At 39.0% G+C, this 25,459-nt stretch overlaps 1 pseudogene; it reads left to right on the forward strand.

Moving 5' to 3' along the window:
• The window catches only part of LOC127491786 (E2F-associated phosphoprotein-like), a 124,717-nt pseudogene that overhangs the window by 80,696 nt on the left and 18,562 nt on the right, over nucleotides 1-25,459 (forward strand).

The raw sequence follows: 25,459 nt of genomic DNA on the forward strand, positions 1-25,459 counted from the left end.
AGCATTCTTGTATTAACTTGGCTGTCTTTTGTATTCTCTATCTCAATATATAGAAATAACAAGGCAAATTGTATTCTGTAGCAGCAATGAAGAACTGGTGAATTTAAAAAGGTCTTTGGTCATATTCCTTCTCTTACTCCTGGGCAGTAACCTCCATCTGAGAATGGGAAAATTATTTAGTTCTTTGAATTATATTTATGTTTTAGTTTCTGTAAATAAGGTTTTATTGGAACACAGCTATGCCCATTTGTTTTCATATTGTCAATAGATGATTTCATGCTACAAGGCAGAGTTAAGTAGTTGTGACAAAGACCATATGGCCATCAAAGTCTAACATATTTATTATTTGATGCTTTAAAATTTTTAAAAACTTCAATAAGGGGAATAAATTTTATGTATTTCATATACAGTTTTAAGAGCATAGTGCTGCTTGCCACCCTACTCTCCCTTCTTCCTTCTCCCCTTCCTTCTCCTTTTCTTGTTTTTCTTTTAATTTTTACAATGCTATACTTTAAATTTACCTTATAATAACAAGCTTAACCCTCTACTAAATAAAATTTCAACAAGTAAAATATAATGTGTATGAGTGAAATTGACAGTTTGAGGTTTGATTGTTTTTTTAACTTTTATTTAATAAATATAAATTTCCAAAGTACAGCTTTTGGATTATAGTGGCTCCCCCCCCAATAACTTCCCTCCCACCCACAACCCTCCCAAAATTGATTTGATTTGATTTGATTATTGTGTATAGCTATTGTTTATACTCTTGAGGAACAGTGGTTTTTCTATTTGATGCTTTAAGAAAGTTTGTGGACTTTTTTTTTTTTTTTTGGACAGGCAGAGTGGACAGTGAGAGAGAGAGAGACAGAGAGAAAAGTCTTCCTTTTTACCGTTGGTTCACCTCTTAATGGCTGCTATGGCCGGTGCACTGCGCTGATCCGAAGCCAGGAGCCAGGTGCTTCTCCTGCTCTCCCATGCGGGTGCAGGGCCCAAGCACTTGGGCCATCCTCCATTGCACTCCCTGGCCACAGCAGAGAGCTGGCCTGGAAGAGGAGCAACTGGGACAGAATCCGGCACCCTGACTGGGACTAGAACCCGGTGTGCTGGCGCTGGAGGCGGAGGATTAGCCTAGTGAACCGCAGCACCGGCTGGACCTGTTTTAATTTTAGTCTTCAAATTTTGGAGTATTTCATATTGTATTTGATATAGTGTACAGAAGCTGTACATGCATATAATTTGTAAATAAATGCATATATTAAGAGTGCATTTAAAAAATTTACTACTTGAGGATACATTTGAAAAAGGCCAGAGACCACATTTTTGGGCTTTATTATATAAGACATAGTTGTAAATTATTACCTTTGTTGTGGTGTTTAGTGTGATTAAAGGCTGGTTATTTTTCTGTGCAATGTTTGTGCTTTCTTTCTTTATGATTTTTTATTTTAATTTTTATTGACACATAATTATGCATATCTATGGACTACATAGCAGTCCACACAGCAAACTCATAGAATGACAATTGTTTTAAGTAGCACTCTGATTTCAGAATCAGTCCTCAAGGCATTCTGGTCTGGCTGAAAAGCCCATGAGAACATTTCAGGCATGGAAAGCCAAGACAATGTGGCAAAAACTATCCTATATGAAGGACTCTATGGGTGAGACCCCAGTAGAAAGAACTGGTTATCAAAGAATGTACTATTCTCTGAAAGGAAGAGAGAACTTCCACTTTGCTTATGGCCTTGTCTAAATATTGACGGAGTTTGTGGATTCAAAAGGCTTCCATAGCCTAGGCAGCTCATGTCAAGAGTCTCAGGTGGTTACTGAGGTCATACATAAGAATGTTAATTGTTAAATTAACAACAGGAATCACTGTGCACTAACTTCCCATACAGGAATGCTGTACTCAGTGAGTTGTATTAGAAGAATTAACTGTGGTACTTGTTCTCAGTTTTTTTTTTGTGTGTGTGTGTGTGTGCAAATTACTGAAATCTTTACTTAGTATAGAGTTGGTCTTCTGTGTATAAAGTTAATTGAAAGTGAATCTTAATGGGGAATAGGACTGGGACTGGGAGAGGGAAGAGGAGGGGGCTAGGAGGGAAGATATGGTGGGAAGAATCATTATATCACTAAAGTTGTACTTATAAAGTTTGTATTCCTTAAATTAAAGGTTTCTTTGGAAAGAAAAAAAAAAAAAAAGAAGAGGCAGGCTACCATGTAACCAGCAGTGCCTGCTTAGAACTAGTCCATACTCTTTAGGTTCAAGACCAAAATGAGTTCTAATCTGACTGCAATAGGCAGCTGTCTGTGTGATTTGATTTGAAGCATTTAAAAAACTTCTCCCATACACTAAAAAAGAAAATAAATTCTTCACTAGTTTTTCTCAAAGCATGAAATTCTCCCAGTAGCCAACCCTCAGATTATGGAATTTAAGGTAGTCTTCAAAATATATTTTTACTTTGATCCTGAGAAGCCCAGCATATTAAGTCATCTTCAGCCATTCACTCTTTGTTATTGGATCACTTGGTGCTCAGTTGCTCATTCTAACAGTGGCCGAGGAGACTCTGAATACAAAGTCACTCTTCAGTTTTGTAAGAACAAACCAATTGCAGAAACCTCTGGCTGCCTCAGGGACAGCAGAGTTGGACTAGAGATGCCCGTGGCTGGGGAAGACAGTTTGATGGGAAGCTCCTATCTCTGGCCCATCTGCAGGGTGGCCCATCTGAATATGGATGCTCAAAAGAAGCTCCTCCTGAGCTTGAAGGTTCATTAGTCACAGAGGTAATAAGGACTATATATTATCAAAGACCCAAGGCCCACTGAGAATTTCTTGTGTGTGTATTAATCTCGACAGAGCAAAGCCATTTCAAGCTTAAAACTCATCTGCATTAATGAACAGCCTCCTCGATTTCCATTTTTATGATGTGTGCAGCATGGTGATTTGTTTCTCTGCTGCTCGCAATGGGATGGCTGACTGATGAATCACCTCCTCCCAGAAGCTTGTCTGTGAGTGGTAACATTGTAAAGGGGGTGCAAACCAAAAAAATCTGTTCTGATTTCATTAAAGTGATGACATAGGCTTCTCATTTCCAGAATTATCCCCTCTCCTCACACGACTGACTGAGGCTTCTGTTTTATTGTGTAGGTGGGTGTTGAGCCAGTCTCTATGACAGTGCTGTGTTTCAGGAGATGAGCTACTGGGGACAATTTTGAGACTGCCTCACCTTGCAAGTCAAGCAGGAGGAAAGGCTGCAGATTACCAAGAATAGATCCTTGTATTTGGAGTGAGTAGAATAAAAGGGTTTTCAGTGTCAGATCCAGAAAAGTTGAAGACATTGGGAAGGGAATACAAGGAATAAGAGTAAGTGAAGGCACAAATTGAATTTAGTCTAAGTGGATCATTTTTGGGTTTAAAGTTTAGGCTTTGAACATGTGAGCATAATATGAGGGGTCTTCAAAACACTCATGCAAAATATATATTATGAAAAATTATGCATGGATTTCAAAAATATTTGCACTGAAATGAAATTATTTTTATTCCATTTCCACAAGCTTTTTTAAAATAAAAGATTTATTTACTTATTTGAAAGACAGAGATACTGAGAGAAGCAGAATCAGAAAGAGAGATCTTCCATTTGCTGGTTTACTCCCCAAATGGCTGCACTGACTGGGACTGGAGCATGCTGAGTCCTGCACCCAGAAATTCCATCCTGCTCTCTCACATGGTGGCAGGGGTCCAAGCCCTTGGGTCATCTTCCATTATTTTCCCAGGTGCATTAGAAGAAAGCTGGATTGGAACTTGATCCAGCACTCTCACAGGGAGCCAGAATTGCAGGTGGTGGCTTAACCTGCTGTAACACAATGCCGGCCTCTTTCACAAAATGATGTCACCATCATCATCACCATCACCATCACCATCACCATCACCATCACTGATCCTGACACTATGCTACTTGCTTTGCAAAAAATCATTTATTTGAAAGGAGTGATGGGGGTTGGGGCTAGATAGAGTGACAAAAAGATCTTTGTTATGTTGGCTTATTTCCCGAATGTAAACAACAGCTGGGGCTGGGCCAGGCTGAAGCCAGAACTATATCTGGGTCTCCCGCATAGATGGCAGGAACCCAAGCAGCTGGGTCATAATTTGCTGCCTTCCCAATGTGTTAACAGGAAGCTGGATCAAAATCGGAGGTGGGACTCAATCCCAGGCACTCTGGCTGATTTGGTATATGGTTGTCCCATGTGGTGGCTCAACCTGCTCTGTCGCCACGCCTGTCCTGCCACAACACTCTCCCCCAGTGTTAATTGCTTTCTATGTCTTTCCTTATTTTTAATCCTCCTGGAAACCTTTTGAGGTTATTATTTTTTTCTTTCAAAATTGAGATACAATTCTCAAATCTTTTTAAAGTGCATATTTCAGTGTTTCACTGTGTTCAGAGTTGTGCAGCCATCACTGCTAATTCTAGAACATTTTAATCACCCCTGGAAGAAACTCAGTGAATCTCTCGTCCTTCCTTCCTTCCTTCTCCGCAGCCCTTTGGTAATTAATCTACTTTCAGTCTTTATAAATGATAGATTTACAGATTCTTTACATTTTATTTTAATGAGGCCATTGAGCATGTCGTCTTTGTGACTGTCTTCTTTCATTAAGCGTGATATTTTTAAGATTCATCCATTTTCTAGCATGCATCAGTACTTCATTCCTTTTTATGGCTGCATAATATTTCATTTTACAACATACCTCATTTTCTTATCCATTCATCAGTTGATGGATGCTGGTTATTTCTACTCCTTGGCTGATAAGAACATTCATGTACATGTTTATGTGTGAACGCATGCATTCAGTTCTTCTGACTATATACCTAGGAAAGGAGTTAGTGAATCATGTTGTAATTCCATTTTTAACTCTTTTTTAGTTTATATATTTAAATTTTTTTAAATTGAACACATTTTTCTTATTTCATATATATAGATTTAGGAACATAGTGATACTTCTTACACTACCCTGCCTGCTGCCCATGCTCCCACCCTTCCACCTCCTCCCACTGTTATTCTCTCCCTTAATTTTTACAATGATCTAATTTCAGTTTGCTTTCTACTTATAAGATTAATCCTACACTAAATAAAGAGTTCAACAAATAGTACAAAAAAAAAAAAAAAAAAAACCACTCTTCCTCATCAGTGGAGACAAGGGCTTTAAGGAACTGCTGAACTGCTTTCCATGGGGGAACGCATCATTTTTCATTCCATCAGCAGGTATGAGGATTCCAAATCTCCACAACATTTCCAGTACTTGCTGTAGACCACTTTTGATTATGCCATCCTAGTGGATGTGAAGTGGGATATCATTCTGATTTTTATTTAAATTTCTCTAGTCACTAATCAGATTTAGCATCTTTTCATCTGCTTATTAGCCTTTTAATATCTTATTTGAAGAAATGCTGATTCAAGTTCTTTGCCTAGTTTTCAGTTGGGTTATTTATGTTTTTGCCACCAGGTCATAATAGTACTTTATATGAAGAAACTTCAAAAAGTTTGTGGAAAATGAAATTAAAGATGTTTATTTCAGTGTAAATCATTTTGTAATAATTTCACAAATTTTCCATAACATGCATTCTTTGTGAGCTTTTTGAAAACTCTTCTATGCCTGGATTTAAAATTTTTTTGCGCCAAAAATAAATTTATCTTTTAATTCCATTTCCACAAACTTCTGTTTTTGAAAACAAGATCTTAATCGGATATGTGATTTGCAAATATTTTCTCCCACTCTGTGGGTTGTGTTTTCAATTTTTAAAAAGATTTATTTATTCATTTGAAAGGCAGAGTTAAAGAGAGGCAGAGGCAGAGAGAAATATCTTCCATCTGCTGGTTTACTCCCCTGATGGCCGCAAAGGCTGGAGCTGTGCCAATCTGAAGCCAGGAGCCAGGAGCTTCTTCTGGGTCTCCCATGGGTGTGCAGAGGCCCAAGGACCTGGGCCACCCTCTACTGCTTTCCCAGGCCATAGCAGAGAGCTGGATCAGAAGTGGAGCAGCCAGGACTTGAACTGATACCCATATGGGATGCTAGCACTGCAGGTGGCAGCTTTACCCACTATGCCACAGCACCAGCCCATTGTGTTTTCATTTGAATTCTAGTGTCCTTTGAGCACAATTTATCTAATTTTTCATATGCTGTTTGTGCTTTTAGTATCATATCTAAAAATCTACTATCTATTCTGATGTCACAAAGGTTTACTTTTTTTAAAAGATATATTTATTTATTTGAAAGCCAGAGTTACACAGAGAGGAGAGGCAGAGAGAGAGAGAGAGAGAGAGAGAGAGAAGTCTTCCATCCAATGATTCACTCCCCAGTTGGCTGCAATGGCTGGAGCTGTGCCGATCCGAAGCTAGGAGCCAGGAGCCTCCTCTGGGTCTCTCATGTGGGTGCAGGGGCCCAAGAACTTGGGCCATCCTCTACTGCTTTCCCAGGCCACAGCAGAGAGTTGGACCAGAAGTGGAGCAGCAGGGTCTCAAATTGGTGCCCGTGTGGGGTGTCGGCGCTTCAGGCCAGGGCATTAACCTGCTGAACCACAGTGCCAGCCTCCACAAAGGTTTACTTTAAGTTTTCTTCTAAGGTTTTAATAACTTTTCTGCTTGTATTTAGGTTACTGATTCAATGTGAATAAATTTTTGGATACAGGGTGTGATAGGAGCCCAACTTTGTTCTTTTGCATGTGGATATATGGAAATCCCAAACTATTTGTTGAAAAGAATATTTTTCCCATTGCATTTTGTTATTTTCAGTGATGAAAATCAACTGATTATAAATCTGTTAAGATCACCTCTTTGGAAACATGAGGTAATATATTTCAGGTTCTGGGGCAAGCAGCACATCTGTGGGGAATGGGTGCTGTCTGTCTACTACACATTCTAGTTTTAGGCCTTTTTCTTTTTAACTCGTGAAAGAGTATTGGATTTTTGTTAAATTCTTTTTATGCCTCTAATGAGATAATTATGTTGTTTTTGTCCTTTATTCTGTTGCAGTGATGCACTACATTGATTGAATTTTGCACTTTGAAGAAAGCTTGCATTTCTGAGTTAAGTTTCACTTGATTATGTTGTTGTTAAACTTAGTTTACTAGCATTTTGTTTAGGATTTTTGCACTATATTCAAAAGAGATATTGGTGTATAATTTTCTTATGATGTTTTTACCTATTTTGGTATACTAATAATGATCTCATGGAGTGAGTTGAGATTTTCTATTTTATTGCTTGGATGAGTTTGTGACAGATTGGTATTACTGCTCTAAATGTTTGATAAAATTCACCAATGAAGCCATTTTTTCCTGTTATTTAATTTGGGTGAAGTATTTTGACTAGTAATTCATTTTTTTTTCTTTTTAGACACATTTCTTGAGTCATTTTTGGTACTGTGTTAACTTTCTATGAAATTGTCCATTTCATTCAGTTTATCAAATTTGTTGGCACATAATTATTTATAATACACTAATGCTGTTTTATTCCTCATTTTGCTTTCTGTGGGTTTCAGTTATTTGTAGCCAACCATGATCTGAAAATATAAAATGGAAAGTCTAAGAAAAACAATTAATAGATTTTAGATTGTGCCATTCTGAGTAGCATGACAAAATTTCATGTCTTCCCACTGTCTTCTTCTTAGGACATGAATCATCTCTTTTTTGAGCAATTCCACACTGTACTATCCATTTAGTTAGTAGTTAGTGGCAATATCAGCTACCAGATCATTTATAGCATTATTGCAGTGCTTATGCTCAAGCAGCTCTTACTTGACTTAATAAAGTCTCCAGTGCACAAGAACAGTGATGCTAGCAATTCAGATATATCAAAGAGAAGTTCTAAAATGATTCCTGTAAGTGAAAAGGTGAAAGTACAATAAGCTATTTGAGAGAATAGATTCACATAAAATTCAAAAAAATGCTAATTTGAGTCTCCTTTCCATTGGTTCATATTCCAAATGCCCACAATAATTGGGCTTGGCTAGACTAAAGCCAAAAGCCTGGAACTCCCATGTGAGTGGCAGGGGTTTTTAGCTTCTGTCTTCAGGCACATTAGCAAGAAGATGGATCAGAAGGGAAGTAATTGTGCTCAAATCAGGAACTAAGATTTGGGATGTGGGCAATTTAACTGGTAGCTTAACCCACTGCACCACACCATCTGTCCCATTTATAACTTTTGTATAGTGTTGTATTTGCTCTATTTTATTAATTATTGTTGCTAATATTTTACTGTGCCAAATTTGTCAATAAACTTTATCATACGTATGTTTGTATAGGAAAAAATTAGTATGTATAAGGTTCAGTACTAACTATGGTTTCAGGCATCCAATGAGGGTCTGGGATTTTGTCCCCCACAGACAATTGGGAACTATGGAATTTGAGTCCTCTCTATTGTTCTTTGTCAGACTCAAGTTGATAACTTTATGGAGATTGGGGGAAATATTACTGCTGATTTTAACAGAAATAAAAATTTAGAGGGGCATACTATCTGCAAAGGATGCAATGTTAATCAACGAAAAAAGTAAGTTGAAAGGGATAAGTTTGTAAATTTTGTTCCTTTCTACAAAGCATTAAATTTTGGGTTCATGATTTCCTCTATTGCTTTTCTATTTTCCACTTCATTAAATTCAATTGTATTTTAAATTTTATGAAGGATCCAATGTGGCAGAATATGGAGGGAGCTTACTGCCCTAGTTTAGGAGATTATAGTTTAAAAAAAGTGGAGATAGTATAATCTCAGGGAAGAGTTAGGGAGAAAATGGCAAGGAAACTTCATGTAAATTAGTTGGATTATGGACCTACAGAGGATGTGGACACACACAACTCAGGACCCCAGCAGTTGAAAACCTCAGCACCAGCACTGGAGAGTGAAGTGAGACCAGACTGCAGCAGCCCAAGCCACTGGTAATACAGCTGAGGGAAGAGCCTAGCAGGAATCTGGCTTGGAGCTTTGTGGGGGGACAGTGTACCTGGCAAATTAGAGGAGAAAAAAGGGGGACATTTCTCTCTCCCTGACCACCCTGAATTGGCATCCTGTAACAAGCCAAGAGAGGGCAGGCACTACTTTGGACATAAGAAAAGCTGTGGGAAGACCCTAGCATGAGTCTGACTTGGAACCCTGTGGCCAACAGTGTACCTGCCATCCTAGAGGGAAAAAAAGGGGGCACATTTCTCTCTCCTCAATCACCTGGCACCAGCACGCTGTAACTGGCCAAGAAAGCAAGGGAGTCACTTTGAATGTATGTGGAAGCTGTGCCAGCTCAGGTCCAACCGCCTAGTAGCCAGCTGAAGAGAAGCCTGATTCTGGCTAGGAGAATAGACAGGGGACTCAGTGCTCATGATTGTGGGAGTTTTGTGTGTCCAGACTGTGAAAACATTGTGGCTGTGTGGGAGGGCTCAGAGTGTGGCTTTGGGACTTTGGACAGTCATCAGGGAAGGCTCCACGTGCTTGGAACCCCTGATTCTCTGGTGAGGGTCATGCAGAATCTGTGCTTACACCAAGGACTGCACAGATCCTTTGGTTGTTGTGGCAGTGCAGATAAATATTGTATCCACTGAGACTGAGTCTTTACTTATCAACAGTCATCTTGAATATAAATGACCTCAGCTCTCCAGTTAAAAGATACAGACTGGGTAAATGGATTAAAAAATAAAATCCTATCACTTCTCGGCCTTTTGGCTAAGATCAAGTGTAAAAATAAAATCCTTCTATTTTCTGTTTACAAGAAAACATCTCACCAACAAGGATACATGCAGACGGAAAGTGAAAGGATGGAAAAAGATATTCCATGCTAACAGAAACCAAGAAAGAGCTGACGTAGCCATCCTAATATCAGACAAAATAGACATTAGCACAAAAACTGTTATAAGAGACAATGATTAAGGGATCAATTCAAAAGGTAGATATGACCATTATAAATGTATATGTACTAATACAAGTCATCTGGCTATTTAAAAGAAATATTAATAGATCCAAAGGGAGACATAGAATCCAATGCAATAATGATGAGGGACTTCAATACCCCACTTTCAGCAATGGACAGATCAGTCAGACAGAAAATCAGTGAGGAAACAACAGAGTTAATAGGCTAAATGGACCCATAGATATCTACAGAACTTTTCATCCTACAGTCGAGGAATGCACATTCTTCCCACCAGTGCATGGAACCTTCTCTAGGATTGACAACATGCTAGGCCACAAAGCAAGTCTCAGAAAATTCAAAAATATCGAAATCATACCATGCATCTTCTCTGACCACAATGGAATGAAGCTGGAAATCAACAGCTCAGGAATCTTTAGAACATATACAAACACATGGAGAGTGACCAACATGCTCCTGAATGAACAGTGGATTGTTGAAGAAATAAAAATAAAAGAAAATTTCTAGAAACGAATGAAGAAAACAATACAACATATCAAAATGTATGGGATACAGCAAAAGCAGTGTTAAGAGGAAAGTTCATAGTAATTGGTGCCTACATGAAGAAATTGGAAAGGCACCAAATTAATGAGCTATCAATACATCTCAAGGACCTAGCAAAACAATAGAAAACCAAACCCAACACCAGTAGGAAAAATACATAATTAACATTGGAAAAGAAATAAATAACATCGAAACAAAAAAAACTATACAAAGATCAGCAAAATGAGGAGCTGTTTTTTTGAAAAAATTAACAAAATTGACACACTGACAAGGCCAAGGCAATTTCGGCTGGCTGACAAGGTCACAGCATAAAGTCTGTCTCAGCAAGGCGTGAGAAGGACAGCTGCGGTTCTCTTGGTGGTTTTAGGTTTGTTGGGAGCTACACTCTGCATAAGAAAGCCGGAGCTTCCTGGTGGTCCCACTCATGATTGCTGTATTCCTAATTTTAGGGAAGAACGCTTAGTCTAATAACCCCCAAAATGCCATTGCTTTGTAGAATTTTAACCAAGCAGAATGTTAGTGTAGGAGAAAGGGTTAATGCTTTATGCAAGGTTGAGCTGTTTGTGGAAAAGAATTAAAAGGCAACAGGCTCCCTGGTATATATTTCCCACTAAAATAAAGACAAATGTTGTTAAAGCTTTAATTCAATATGTGCTACAAATACAGCAATGGTTAGGTTGTCAAAACTGTAGAATAGATCTAAGTGAACCTTTAAATAAGTACAATAAAGAAGTTAGAGTTACAGAAAGAACTGCAAAGAGGGAATACATTTTAAAAAGGGCCTGCTTTGAACTTGGGGCTTCTAGTAAAGATTAGATTAGGAAGGTGCTATTCTAGCTTGTGTAGCCAATTTCTGCATAGCTCGATAGCACTCCAGGCCTTGGCTTGTGTGGGCAGCCCGTTATCTCGCACCTGTCTGTAACCCATGCTCTGAATATGCCCTTGAAAATCAAAGAAATTGTAATTAGAAAAATAAGATGGACAATAGACTTGTTATTGTGAGAAAAAAGAATCGTTATTTGACTTATGATATAAAAATAGTCTGGTGCTTGAGAGCCAGAGCCATGCCATCAGCCTTGCTGTGAGTGTGTCTCTCATTTTCTTCGAGCACTGACACTTCTCACACCTTGGGGCCCCTGGACTGGCTGGAGCTGGTCTCTGGCAACATACCATTTGCCCAACCAACCATAAAAAGGAGGGAGAAGACCTAAATCAATAAAATTAGATATTAAAAATTAAATGTAACAACAGAAACCACAAAAGTAGAAAGAATAATCAGAAATTACTACAAAGAGCTGTATGCCAACAAACCAGGAAGCCTAGAGGAAATGGGCAGATTCCTGCACACATAAACCTACCTAATTTGACTCATGAAGGATAGAAAATCTATTCAGACCCATGACCAAGACAGAAATTCAGTAAGTAGTAAAGACCCTCCCAACAAAGAAAGCCCAGGACCAGATGGCTTCAGTGCTTTCTTCTACCAGACATTTAAAGAAGAACTAACTCCAATTCTTCTCAATTTATTCAAAGCAATTGGAAGGAAGGGAATCCTCCCAAACTCTTTCTATGAAGCCAGCATCACCTTATTTCCCATACCTGAAGATACAACAGAGAAAGAGAACTACAGACCACTTTCCTGATGAGCATAGACACAGAAATCCTAACAAAAAACTAGCCAATCGGGGCTGGCGCTGTGGCACAGTGGGTTAAAGCCCTGGCCTGAAGCACTGGTATCCCATATAGGTGCTGGTTCTAGTCCCGGTTGCTCCTCTTCTGATCCAGCTCTCTGCTGTGGCCTGGGAAGGCAGTAGAGGATGGCCCAAGTCCTTGGGCCCCTGCACCCACGTGGGAGACCAGGGGGAAGCTCCTGGCTCCTGACTTTGGATTGGCGCAGCCCCGGCTGTTGTGGCCATCTGGGGAGTGAACCAGTGGATGGAAGACCTCTCTCTCTGTCTCTACCTCTCTCTGTAACTGTGTCTTTCAAATAAATAAAATATATCTTAAAAAAATTAGCCAATCAATTCCAATAATACTTCAGAGAGATCATTCACCTGGACCAAGTGGGATTTATCCCAGGATGCAGGGATTCAACATTCACAAATCAATAAATGTGATATATTACCTTAATAAATTTAAGAACAAAAACAATATGATTATCTCAATAGATGCAGAGAAAGCATTTGATTAAAAAACAATACCCTTTCATGATGAAAACTCTAAGTAAATTGGGTGAAGAAGGAACATTCCTTAATACAATCAAGGCAATTTTTGATGAATCCATCACCAGCATTCTATTGAATGGGGAAAAGTTGGAAGCATTCCTACTGAGATCTGAATCCAGACAAGGATGCCCATTCTAATCAGTGCTATTCAATAAAGCCCTGGAAGTTTTAGCCAGAGCCATTAGGCAAGAAAAAAGAAATCAAAGAGATACAAACTATCCCTATTTGCAGATGATTTGAATCTATATATAGGGGATCCAAAAGACTCCTCTAAGAAACTATTGGAATTCGGGACTGGTGCTGTGGTGTATCTGGTGAGCCACCACCTGCAGTGCTGACATCCTATATGGGCACTGGTTTGAGTCTTGGCTGCTTCACTTCCAATCCAGCTCTCTGCTATGGCCTGGGAAAGCAGGAGAAGATGGCCAGAGCCTGTGTACCCCTGCACCCATATGGGAGACCCAGAAGAAGAGCTCCTGGCTTCAGATTGGCACAGCTCCAGCCATTGACACCAACTGGGGAGTGAACCAGCAGATGGATGACCTCTCTCTCTCTCTCTCTCTCTCTCTTTTTCTCTCTCTGCCTCTCCTCTCTCTGTGTAACTCTGACATTTGGATAAATAAATAAATCTTAGAAAATGAAACTATTGGAACTCATAGAAGAGTTTGATAAAGTAGCAGGATATAAAATCAACACCAAAAATCAGCAGCCTTTGTATACACAGACAATGCCATGGCTGAAAAAGAAATTCTAAGATCAATCACATTCACAATGGCTACAAAAAAAATCAAGTGCCTCGGTTTAAATTTAACCAAGGAAATCAAAGATTTCTCTGATGAGAATTACAAAACATTAATGAAAGAAATAGAAGAAGATAAAAAAAGGAAAAATCTTCCAGGTTCATGGATTGTAAGAATCAATATCATCAAAATGTCCATTCTCCCAAAAGCAATTGACAGATTCAATGTGATACCAATCAAAATACCAAGGACATTCTTCTCAGATATAGAAAAAATGATGCTGAAATTCATATGGACACACAGGAGACCCTGAATAGCTAAAGCAATATCATACAACAAAAACAAAGCCAGAAGCATCACAATACCAGATATCAAGAGATACTATAGGGCAGTTATATTCAGAACAACCTGGTACTGCTACAAAAATAGACGGATGTACCATGGAACAAAATAGAAATGCCAGAAATCAATCTATGCATCTCCATCCAACTTACCTTTAACAAAGGAGCTAAAATCAATCCCTGGAGCAAGGACAGTCTCTTCAACAAATGGTGCTGGAGAAACCACATCTCCATATGCAGCAGAAGTGTGAAGCAAGACCCCTACCTTATACCTAACACAAAAATCCACTCAACATGGATTAAACACCCAAATCTTCAAGCTGATATCATCCAATTATTAAAGAACATTGGGGAAACCCTGTATGACACTGGCATAGGCAAAGTGTTCTTGGAAAAGACCCCAGAGGCACAGGCAATCAAAGCCAAAATTGACAAATGGATTACATCAAATTGGGAAGCTTCTGTACTGCAAAAGAAATATTCAGCAAAGTGATGAGGCAACTGACAAAATGGGAGCATTTATTTGCAATCTGTACAACTGGTAAACAATTAATAACACAAACATATAAAGAAATCAGGAAGCTCAACAACAACAAAACAACCCAATGAAGAGATGGGAAAATGATTTAAGCAGGCATTTTTCAAAAGAAGAAATCCAAATGGCCAGCAGGCACATGAAAAAAAGGTCAGAATCACTAGCCATCAGGGAATCGAAAACACACACACACACACCCACACACAATGAAGTTTAACGTCATCCCCATTAGAATGGCTTTTGTACAGAAATCAACAAACAACTAATTCTGGCAAGAATGTGGGGAAAAAGGTACCCTAATCCTCTGATGGTGGGAATGTAAACTGGTAAAACCACTATGGAAGACAGTATGGAGATACCTCAGAAATACGAATATAGACCTACCATATTACCCAGCCATCCCACTCCTGTTAATTTACTCAGGGAAATTAATCAGCATATGACAGAATTTTCTGTACTCCCATGTTTATTGCAGCTCATTTCATGGTAGCTAAGATGTGAAATCAACTTAAATGTCTGTCAATTGAAGACTGGATAAAGAAATTATGGGATACATACACCATGGAATACTACACAGTGGTAAAAAATGAAATCAAGTCATTTGCAACAAAATGGATGAAACTGGAAAACATTATACTTAGTGAAATAAGCCAGTCCCAAAGGGACAAATATCATATGTTCTCCCCAACTTGTGATAACTAATAGAGAACCTAAAAGGCAATCTGTCGAAGTGAAGCAGACACTTTGAGAATCAATGATTTCGAACAGTGTTTGTCTCAACTATTGAGAAACAGTTTTTTTTTTCTTACTATTTGTTGAACTTTTTACTTAACCTATAGTTAATCATATGTGTACAAAGTTAATTGAAAATAGATCTTAGTAAAAAATAGGAGTGGGAATAGGAGAGGGTAGAGGGAGTGGGGTTGGAGAGTGGGTGGGAGTGCAGGTACATTGGGAATTATCACCATGTTCACAACATTGTAACTGAAAAGTATGAACTTCGTATTTCTTCAATAAAAGTTTTCTGGGGGGAAAAAAGAAAAAACTTTCATTCTATTGTTGTTAGAGATTATGTATGATTCATTTTATTTATATTTGCTGAGGCTTCTATTATGGCCTACTATGTGATCTATTCTGGAGAATGCTCCATGTGGATTTGAGAAGACTATATAATCTATTTTGTTGCCTGTATTTTTCTGTACATGTCAGTTAAGCCTAGTTGATCAATTGTTCAATTCCTCTATTTTCTTACTTATCACTACTTGTTTGTGCTCTGCATAATTAAAAGTACACTATTGAAGTCTTCAACTGCTACTAATTTTTCTCTCTATTAAATTTTGTCACATTTTGCTCCATGTATTTGGGTCTCTGTTACTAGGTGAATGCATACTTATAATTGTTTTGTCTTCTTCCATGGATCTACACTATTATATTTATAAAACTCCCTGCTTTGTTCTTAGAATCAGTTTTTGGCATGAAGTCTATTTCATCTACATTAGAATAGTTACTCACATTCTCCTTTAATTATTGTTTCATGGTATGTCTTTTCAAATTTTTTCCCTTTCAGCTTAATTTTGTCTTGGATCTAAACTATGTCTCTTGCAGTTAGGTTATCTTTGGATCATGTTTATATTTTAAATGTTTTCTTCCAATTTTGCCCATTTAATTGGCATATTTAATCCATTTACTATAACTACTGGTAAGGCAAGATTTATAGCAAGTATTTTGCTATTATTTTCCTGTATATTTCTTTTTTAAGATCAACCTATTCTTTTATTATTGTTTATTCTTGTGTTAGATATTTCTAGTATATATATTTAAATTCACTTTCAAAAAATTTTACTTTCTATATTATTCATTTTATTTTCTTAATAATTACCATGAGAGTTGTAATTAATATCTTCATTTATGATTATCTAGTTTGAATCAATTCCAATATAGTAACAGTAGTATATACAAATTTTCTTGTATAGTTTCATTCCTTCCCCTGCCTACATGCTTTTATTGTCATAAATTACAGCTTTATATGTGTATTCATTAACATAGATTTATAATTATTATTTTATTCAATTATCTTCATATCAGAAAGGATACAATCACATTTAAAAATACATTTGTACTGTCTTTTATATTTGTCATGTACTTTAAAAATTTTTATTTATTTGGGAGACAAAGAGGTAGATGGTGGTAGAATTAAAGAGAGAGAGAGAGAGAGGAGAAAGAGAGAGAGAAAGAGAGAGAGAGAGAGAACATGAGCACTCCCATCCCACTGGTTGTCTCCAAATACCAAAGGCTGTGTTGAGACCAAAGCTGTGAGCTGAGAACATGGTCTAAGTCTCCCAGATAGGTGGCAGCAACCCAATACCTGAACCTTCCTAGGTTCTGCTATAGTAGCAAAATGGAGTCAGGAGCCAGAGGTGGGCAGTGAAGACAGGCACTCTGGTGTGGTACACAGCGGTCTTATTTCTTAACTGCTAGACTAAACACCATCCCCTCAGCTGTGCTATCAGTGTGCTATGTTTTTTTCATGAGATTCTGTTTTTAGCATTTTGAATAAACTATCCTTTCTGCATTTTAGTGTGTGTTTTGGCTTTATTAAAAATCAATTAATCATAAATGTGTAGATTTATTTCTAGACTCTCTATTCCTTTAGTTGATATGTTTGTTTTTATGCCAGTACTATGCTGTTTTGATTACTGCTGCTTTGTAATATATTTTGAGATCAAGTAGTGTGATGCCTCCAGCTTTGTTATATTTGCTTAATATTGCTTTGGCCATTTAGAATTCTTTTATGATTACATGTAAGTTTTAGGTTTGTTTTTTCTACCTTTTGAAGAATGACATTTGAGTGAGACAGAGATTGCACTGAATCTGCAGATTGCTTGTATGTTTTAACAATGTTATTTTTTCCAATCCATGAACAAATAAACACAATTGATTTGTATCATCATTAGTTTCTTTCACCAATGTTTTGTTTTTTAATAAATAGAATTTTTACCTCATTAGTTAATTTTTTCCCAATTATTCTATCCTATTTTACTTTTAAAAGATTTATTTGAGACGCAGTTACAGCCGGTGCCATGGCTCACTAGGCTAATCCTCTGCCTGCGGCGCTGGCACCCAGGGTTCTAGTCTCGGTTGCTCCTCTTCCAGTCCAGCTCTCTGCTGTGGCCCGGGAGTGCAGTGGAGGATGGCCCAGGTTCTTGGGCCCTGCACCTCCTGGTGGGAGACCAGGAGGAAGCACTTGGCTCCTGGTTCCTGGCTTCGGATTGGCACAGTGCGCCGGCTGCAACGTGGCGGCAGTAGCAGCCACTTGGGGGTGAACCAACGGAAAAAGGAAGACCTTTCTCTCTGTCTCTCTCTCTCTCACTGTCTAACTCTGCCTGTCAAAAATAAACAAAGAAAGAAAGAAAAGCAGTTACAAATAGAGAAGGAGCAGAGAGAGAGAGAAAGAGAGAGAAAGAGAGAGATAGAGGAGATCTTCCATCTGCTGGTTCACTCTCCAAAGGGCTGCCATGACCAAGGCTGAGCCAGATGAAAGCCAGGAGCCAGGAGTTTCATTGAAGTCTGCCATGTGGATACAGGAGCTGAAGCATTGAACCATTCCCTGCTGCTTTCCCAGGTGCATTGACAGAGAACTTGTTGGGGAATGGAACAGCTGCATCTTGAACCCGTGCCCATATGGGATGCTGGTTCTGCAGGAAGTGGCTTAACTCATTGTGCCATTGTGCTGTATTTTATTTTGATGTTATTTTAGATGAGGTTATTTTCTTGGGACAGGTCTTTTGTTTGTCTCATTTTTTATTGTTTAAAACAGGATATTTTAAATAGCATGAAGTGGTGATCACCCTTTTTTATTGTTACTTATTTGTCTAGTGACTTTTCAGAACTTACAATGTACCATATATATTATTTATTATGTGCAGTCACTGAAGTCTCCTCTTGTTTAGCTTCATTATCAGTTAATGATTGGCCAGAGAGTCTCTTAAATGATGAAAGCCAGTGAGTCTTCTAGTCTTTCATAACAGGCTCTGTGTTCATGAATATTCAATACTCAGCCAGGAATTTTCCAGCCCCATCTTAGCCTTCAACTCCTACTTGCACAGAGATTTAAAGTTATTCAGATATTACAGCTTAGGCTCTTCTCAGGTCTTTTTGGACATGTGTATATCCCTGTTCATGCAAGCTTTGCTTACTCATACGTGTGGCCTTCCAGATTTCCAGAAATATATTAGAGCTGTTCAAAGCACTTGTGGACATCTCCTTGCCACAATTTCCTTTTAAGCTTTTTGGTTAGCCTGTTGTTGTTCCAATTTTTATATAACACTTCAGGTACCCACAAAGTTAAACTATTGTCTGTGATGGTTTACTGGAGGAAAAGACTGTTCACACTGAAGAGGGAGAAAGTCAAGTAAAAGAAATACTGAAAATGGGGTTTTCAGAGAACTGCCAGATAGATCAAATCATGACAATTATCTGGAATTTCTGGAATTCTTTTTTTTTTTTTTAAGGAACTCTAACCCTGTTCTGCAACACTGCTGGTTTACACCACTACTGAGAGTTACCCAAAGTCAAGACTGTTGTCGACCTGGTGGCAAGGTCTGGGGACATCCCAAAGCTCACGGATCCTACCTCAGTTTAGACTTTTCCCCCCTAATTAATTATTCTCTATATTGCTGTAAGCCTCTGGTTAACGTCCAGTGTTCTGAAGAAGTTGATTATGATGTTTTTCAATGTGCTTATTGCTCTTATGGAGGAGAGAATTTTGAGAGAGATTTATCTATCATCTCATTGGTGTTACCCTTACTGTTTTTATTTTTAAAATAAGGAATCTGCTACAGAGAATGGTAAAGAACTTAAATAGCTTTCTCAAGTTGACCCAATAGGGCAGAAATTCAGATTGTACAGAATGAATCCAGAGCCTGAACTCTTAACCATTGTTATACTGCTTCCATAGATATGAATGTGCACACAATGCCCTCCATTGATATGAATGTGCATACTCCATGCCCTCGCAGCCTTTAAGCTTTCACTCCCACTAACCTATCAAAACACCCCTGAAACATTAATCCATGGTGTTGAGGTTTCTTTAACTCCTGTTATGAAGCTAAGAAGGACTGTTTTATTCATTCACATCACCATGAATTAGTCATTAACAATTGGTTTCATTACTCACAGTAACATATTAGAAGAATTGTGTTTAGTTAGCAAAACAAATAAATATATCTCTTAATTAGCAATAAAAGTAGGGAGGGTTAAAATAAGTAAACTGCAAAAATTTTAATAATTACTTTATTCCTGAATAAAGAAAATGCAGTGATCTCTTCATATCATCAATGTCTTCCTATTATTATCTCTTGTGTAAGCAAATCAATAGCAGAGGAAAAGCTTTAAGGTGTTCAGGACTCAGCGAGTTTGTGATTAAAAGATGATCTATTAACAATTTACCCAAAGAGATGGCAGGAATAGCTTTGCCACTCAGTCATACTGTATGGAAAACTAACTATCTATATACAAAAACTTTATCTATAGATCTATGTGTATAAAAATCTATATCCATATAAAAATCTACATCTCTCTATAAAATCTCTATTTCTCGCTCTCTCCCTATCCCTATCTCTCTATCTCTATCCCTATCTCTCTATCTTTACCTCTATCATCTCTCTCTCTCTCTCTCTCTCATCTATCTGTCACATAGACAGTAATTTTTTTCTGGGGAAAAGAGTTTGAATTTCCTACTAATATTGAGAAGGTATTTCCTATAGCCTCAAATTGCTGAAGATAAAGCTAGTGGCTCAGGGTTGGGGTTTTATGAAGGCAAGTATTGGGGATTGGGTTTGTTTTATACACACACACACACACACACACATGGTGTGGGGGAGAGAGAGAGAGGGCAGTGACAAGGGAGAGGGAGAGGGGAGGAAGAGAAAAAAGAGAGAGAGACAGAGAGAGACAGAGAGACAGAGAGAGAGAGAGAGACTAGATGCAGCTTTGGCACCTAGTTGCACTGAATCACAAGTACATATCCACATATGGAAGGATACTGCAAAGTGATCATAGCTGTAAAAAGGTCATGGAAAGTGCATATTATGAAGAATACTATGTGTGGATTTCAAAATTCTTTAGGCTTTTTAAAAAAGATTTATTTATTTATTTGAAAGAGTTACATAGAGAGAGGAGAGGAAAAGAGAGAGAGAGAGAGAGGTCTTCCATCCGTTGGTTCACTCTCCAATTGGCTGCAACAACTGAAGCTGTGCTGATTTGAAACCAGGAACCAGGAGCCTCTTCCGGGTCTGCCACGTGGGTGCAGGGGCCCAAGGACTTGGACCATCTTCTACTGCTTTGCTAAGCCATAGCAGAGAGCTGGATTGGAAGAACTGGCACCCATAAGGGTTGCTGGCGCTTCAGGCCAGGGCATTAACTTGCTGCACCAAAGTACCGGTCCCGATTTCAAAATTTTTTTTGCACCAAAGTACATTTCTCTTTTTATTCCATTTCCCACCAGCTTTTTGATGTATTCTCATGTGTGTGTGAGTGTGTGTATGTGTGTGTGTGTATATACCAACCACCTACTTTTCTGCTAAAACCTTATCCCTTCTCTTCCTGTTTTTCCCCTGGAGCTGACTCTGAAACCTGAAGGGCTTCACAAGACTCAGGCGAAACTGCAAGTTGTGCTCTGACTTTAGAAAAAGTATGAGAAAATCATGACTGAATCTTTTATATGTATGGTGATCATGTAATTGGTCATCAAACTGGCAGTTCTGAGAGTGAGAAAAGGAAATAATAATTAAGAGAAGGCAGCAGATGAAAACTGGAACTGTTTGAGGAAAATAGACATATGGTCAAGCAACTTAGAAGAGTAAAATGCCTTTCTTAATATCTATTTTATGATGTGAATTGCAACACCAGATCTCATTGATATTGTATGTGCTTTATTGTACCACCCCTGTTGTCTGATGAAATGTGCACCTGGAATTATATTCTGGTTTATGTAATTTTGAGACACAGATTGGGATTCTCAGAGGGTTTCAATGTGCTCCCTCACAAAGCAGCCTTCAATACATGTTTTTTGAGTAATATGATAGATTGAGCTTTACTTTGAGGGACTGTCCTATCTTGGTTTACAGTTCCTGCAGTGCACAAGTTTCTGCTAAACACCGCATTACAAGACAGAATTTTAAACTTTTGAAAATGTAAAATTTGGCCTCCCATTTCTCTGGAATCTGAAGTCTATGGTTCTTCTGTAACCATCATTGTGGATCACAGGCAGAACCCATTTTACTAATATGAGGAATTCTAACTATTTATTAGAAAATGGGCTGTGTGGCGTGGATCTTTAGTCTAACTGTCACACCTGTGTCCCAATTGGAGTGCCAGGGTTTGATTCCTGGTTCTGGCTCCTGATTCTGATTCTAGCTTGCTGCCAATGCAAACCTTGGAAATCAGCAAGTGATGACACAAGTAATTGGATTCCTGCCACCCATGTTGAACACCTGAATTGTGTTCCTGAGTGGCAGCTTCAGCCCTGGTCCACCCCTGGCATTGCAGGCATTTGGGAAGTAAACCGGATAGGTGCTCTATCTGTATTTCTTTTTCTCTTTGGGTGTTGAGCATTAGTGTTTTTCTCATGGAAACAGTAGCTTTCAGGTTCTTGGGTTTGCCCACAGAGTCCTTCGAAACCCCACATATGCTGTATTATTGACCCTACTGAGATCTGTTAGTTCCTTTCGGAGAACAAAATATTTCTGTGACATGTGAGAAAAGATTCCTTTGATGATGATAAGAATCATGGTTGAGGCAGGTTAGGAAAGCCAGACAGGGCCCTGGGGTCTAGAATACTGTTTTTCTTTCTTATCACTGCTGCATCAAATTATCCTGAAAATAGTGGCTTTAAGCTAAATCTGACTGAGCCAAATCAGGTGTCAGCAGGCCTGCATTCCCCTGGAGGCTCTAGGGGAGCTTCCTGGCCTTTTCTGGCTCCTAGAGCCTGCATGAATTTCTTGGCTCATGACTGTCTTCTTCCATCCTCAAGTCCAGCATCAGCAGGTAGAGTACTCACACTGCTGTCTGTCCCAGTCTCTCTATTCTTCCTTTCTTCTCTACCTATACGGTCCTTTTTGATTGTATGTGGTCCTCTTGGGTTATTTAGGTTCATCTCTGCATTTCAAGGTCAGCGAATTAGCAGCCTAAATTCTGCCTGCAACTTTAATCCGCCTTTGCTTTGTACAGTCATACAGGCATAGGTTCCATCAATTAGGGAATAGACAAATGTCTTTGAGGGGCAAATGTTTTGCCACGGGTACCCTTAGTGAAGGGGTTCTGTCCAAGAATCACATTCAGTTGCTAAGTTATATTGACTCTGTTTTGGAACTCTGTAGAACCTTCTGTACCTTTTTCATCTCCTTGCCTGTTATCCTTGTTACCTCTCTCCTAAGGCAATATTTTCCCAGTAAAGCAATAACTACATGAGTCAGAAAAAGACTATCAGTCTTCCAGCTCTTAGAAGGTGCAAAAATTATTGTGCACGGACATGATCTGGCAGACCTCATGGAAGGGATCTGGACTTAAGGAAGAAAGATGAGTTTGCATGTGAGTTTTCCAGAAGGGATATCTTTAGACACATGCAAAGATTTTTACTTGTTGGGAATGATAGGAAGAAGAGTGATTAAAAAAGAGAAAGGTTCATGTCAAAGAAATGATGTCAAGTGAGGAGATGTTTCTGGAAGTTCTTGGGTTACAGTCTAATGATTTTGGACTTGATGTGCAAACCTGCTGTTGTGTAAGAAGCACACACATTATTACACTGATTTTGGCCAGCTCAATCCTGCCTGTGAAGAGGAGCTGTATGGTGCTGACACTGTTCTGCTGTAGTCCTCAGATGTGGAACGGACATGCATCATGGCTGCAGCTTCACAAAGAGCCTACTATGTCAGCCATCATATGCCCTGCCCTCTTTGCAGTGCTTGTGAGAAGTAAACATTTGGCTCATTTTCAGAGTAAGTTATATAGCTTGTGTGTAGACAACTAGCTAGCATAACACCTTGCAGACAAGTAGTTAGCTGTCCTAACAGCTAGGTTACACGCACCTGAAAACTCTTAGGCAAACAGGATGTTAGTGACCAAAACAGCTGAAGCAAATGCCAGGAAAATTATAATTCTATTGTACTCAGTCAGTGAGGAACTGGGGGAGGGACCTTCATGTTAAGAAATAATTAGCTCCCTGTAAGCCACCCTGGGTGTATTGGCCCACCAGGCGCCTGATCTTGCAAGATTGTTAATAAAATCTCACTTTTGCTGCACTCCCTGAGTTTGAGTCCATCCTTCGAGTGGACTGCTGAGGCTGTTTATCACAGTGCCTCATTCAAAGAAATAACTCTAGCATTTAATAATACTTGAGATGAAGCAGTTTGGATCTTGACTCTAGAATGAGAAAACATTTGAGAAAGGGACTATTTTCATCACACAGAGCCCAATTTTCAGTCTCTATCTCAGACTTCATACCTTGACCAGTTCCTGCCTTCTTCTGCTTCTCATTCCAACACTTTTTTGGGTCACATAGACTTCCTTGCTTCTTTTTCTCCTCATTTTTTTTCCTGTTTCTCTTCAACCTGGTGAAAATTCAGCTCCACTCCTACTTCTTGGTGCAGGAAAACAAAGCTAGCTTCTTCTTAGTGGGTGGCTAGGGAAACAGATCCGGGCCGCCCACATGTTAATGTATTTTTCTTGACACATTTAGTTCTTTCAGCCAGGGAGGGCAGGCCTGGTGGTTACTGCAGGGCCACCAGGAGGGCAGTCCTCCTGTGGCCCTGGCCTTCTCCTGGCTAATGAAATCTGTGCTGTGAAGCAATGAGACTCCTAAGGGGTGAAACTAAAGCCATCAGCGACAGGGCTGCAGCAAGAGGCAGAAACTTGCTGGGGAGTCATTTAAATAGAAGCATTTTTACAAATATTGGATTTTAGCACACTCAAGAAACAATTAAACTGCAACTCTGGTTGTACATATTAAATTATAACAGTGGTGAGGCCAATGAAGAGATGCTCAACAGATTTAAGTAAAGAATTAACAGAACAGAAATTGGTAGCGTGAAATGAGTGCCATGTCGATCTAATCTAATGGTGCATTACCCACAGCGCCAAAATAGATATAGTAGTCATAGCACTTATCTTCCCTGTAGCACCTGATGGCTGAAGATCTTAAAGAACATTGCAAATTATCCTTCTAAGGTAATTAAATTTGTGCCTGAAAGTAGGAGGGAGAAGGGGACGCTATCTCTAAAATAGAGTGCATGGATTTTTGCTTTCTGTGTTCCTTTTTTTTAAAGATTTATTTATTTATTTGAAAGTCAGAGTTATACAGAGAGAAAAGCGGCAGAGAGTGAGAGAGAGGTCGTCCATCAGATGGTTCACTCCCCAGTTGCCTATAATGGCTGGAGCTGCGCCGATCCGAAGCCAGGATCCAGGAGCTTCTTCTGGGTCTCCCATGTGGGTGCAGGCACCCAAGGACTTGGGCCGTCTTCTTACTGCTTTCCCAGGCCATAGCAGAGAGCTGGATTGGAAGGGGAGCAGCTGGAAGTAGAACCAGTGCTCATATAGGATGCTGGCGCTTCAGGCCAGGGCATTAACCCACTGTGCCACAGTGCCGGCCCCTTTCTGTGTTCCTTTTTAATATTAACAGAGAAGGTTTGTCTCTGCCCCTAAAAGCACTTGTGTGGAACTGAGATATGACCAGCAACACTGGGCAAGTCTTCCTTGGACCACTGTCAATCTCACCGTAACATGGAGTTTTCCAATCTCCCTTTCCAAAGATTGCCTCTTTTGACCTAATGAAACACTAATACCAGGAAGTAAATACCACGTACCCTGTGTTATTAGTGGCCTTTATCTCCAATCAAGTTTTTGTCAATTTGGGAATATAGGCTGGGTTTTATATGTCTTTTTTTGTTCTTTTCTGAAGCACTCTGTGTTTCTGCGTAGTATTTCATGCATAATATTTAAAAACTCATACAACTGGGGTGCAAGCTAGGAGAGTAGATGCTGCAAGCTGATGCTCACTGGAGCCATGCTGCCCTAAGAGTCAGCCCTATGTGTGTGATAGAATTACCTATTAACTCATACAATGGACCCAGGCTGTGACCAATTTCATTTTCTGGACAAAAGGGTGTAGTCACTAAGATTAACTTGAT

The sequence above is a fragment of the Oryctolagus cuniculus genome, chromosome 3 (genome assembly GCF_051225735.1).
Source record: "Oryctolagus cuniculus isolate XC-2025 breed Fujian yellow rabbit chromosome 3, ASM5122573v1, whole genome shotgun sequence".
In the NCBI taxonomy this organism is placed as follows: domain Eukaryota; kingdom Metazoa; phylum Chordata; class Mammalia; order Lagomorpha; family Leporidae; genus Oryctolagus; species Oryctolagus cuniculus.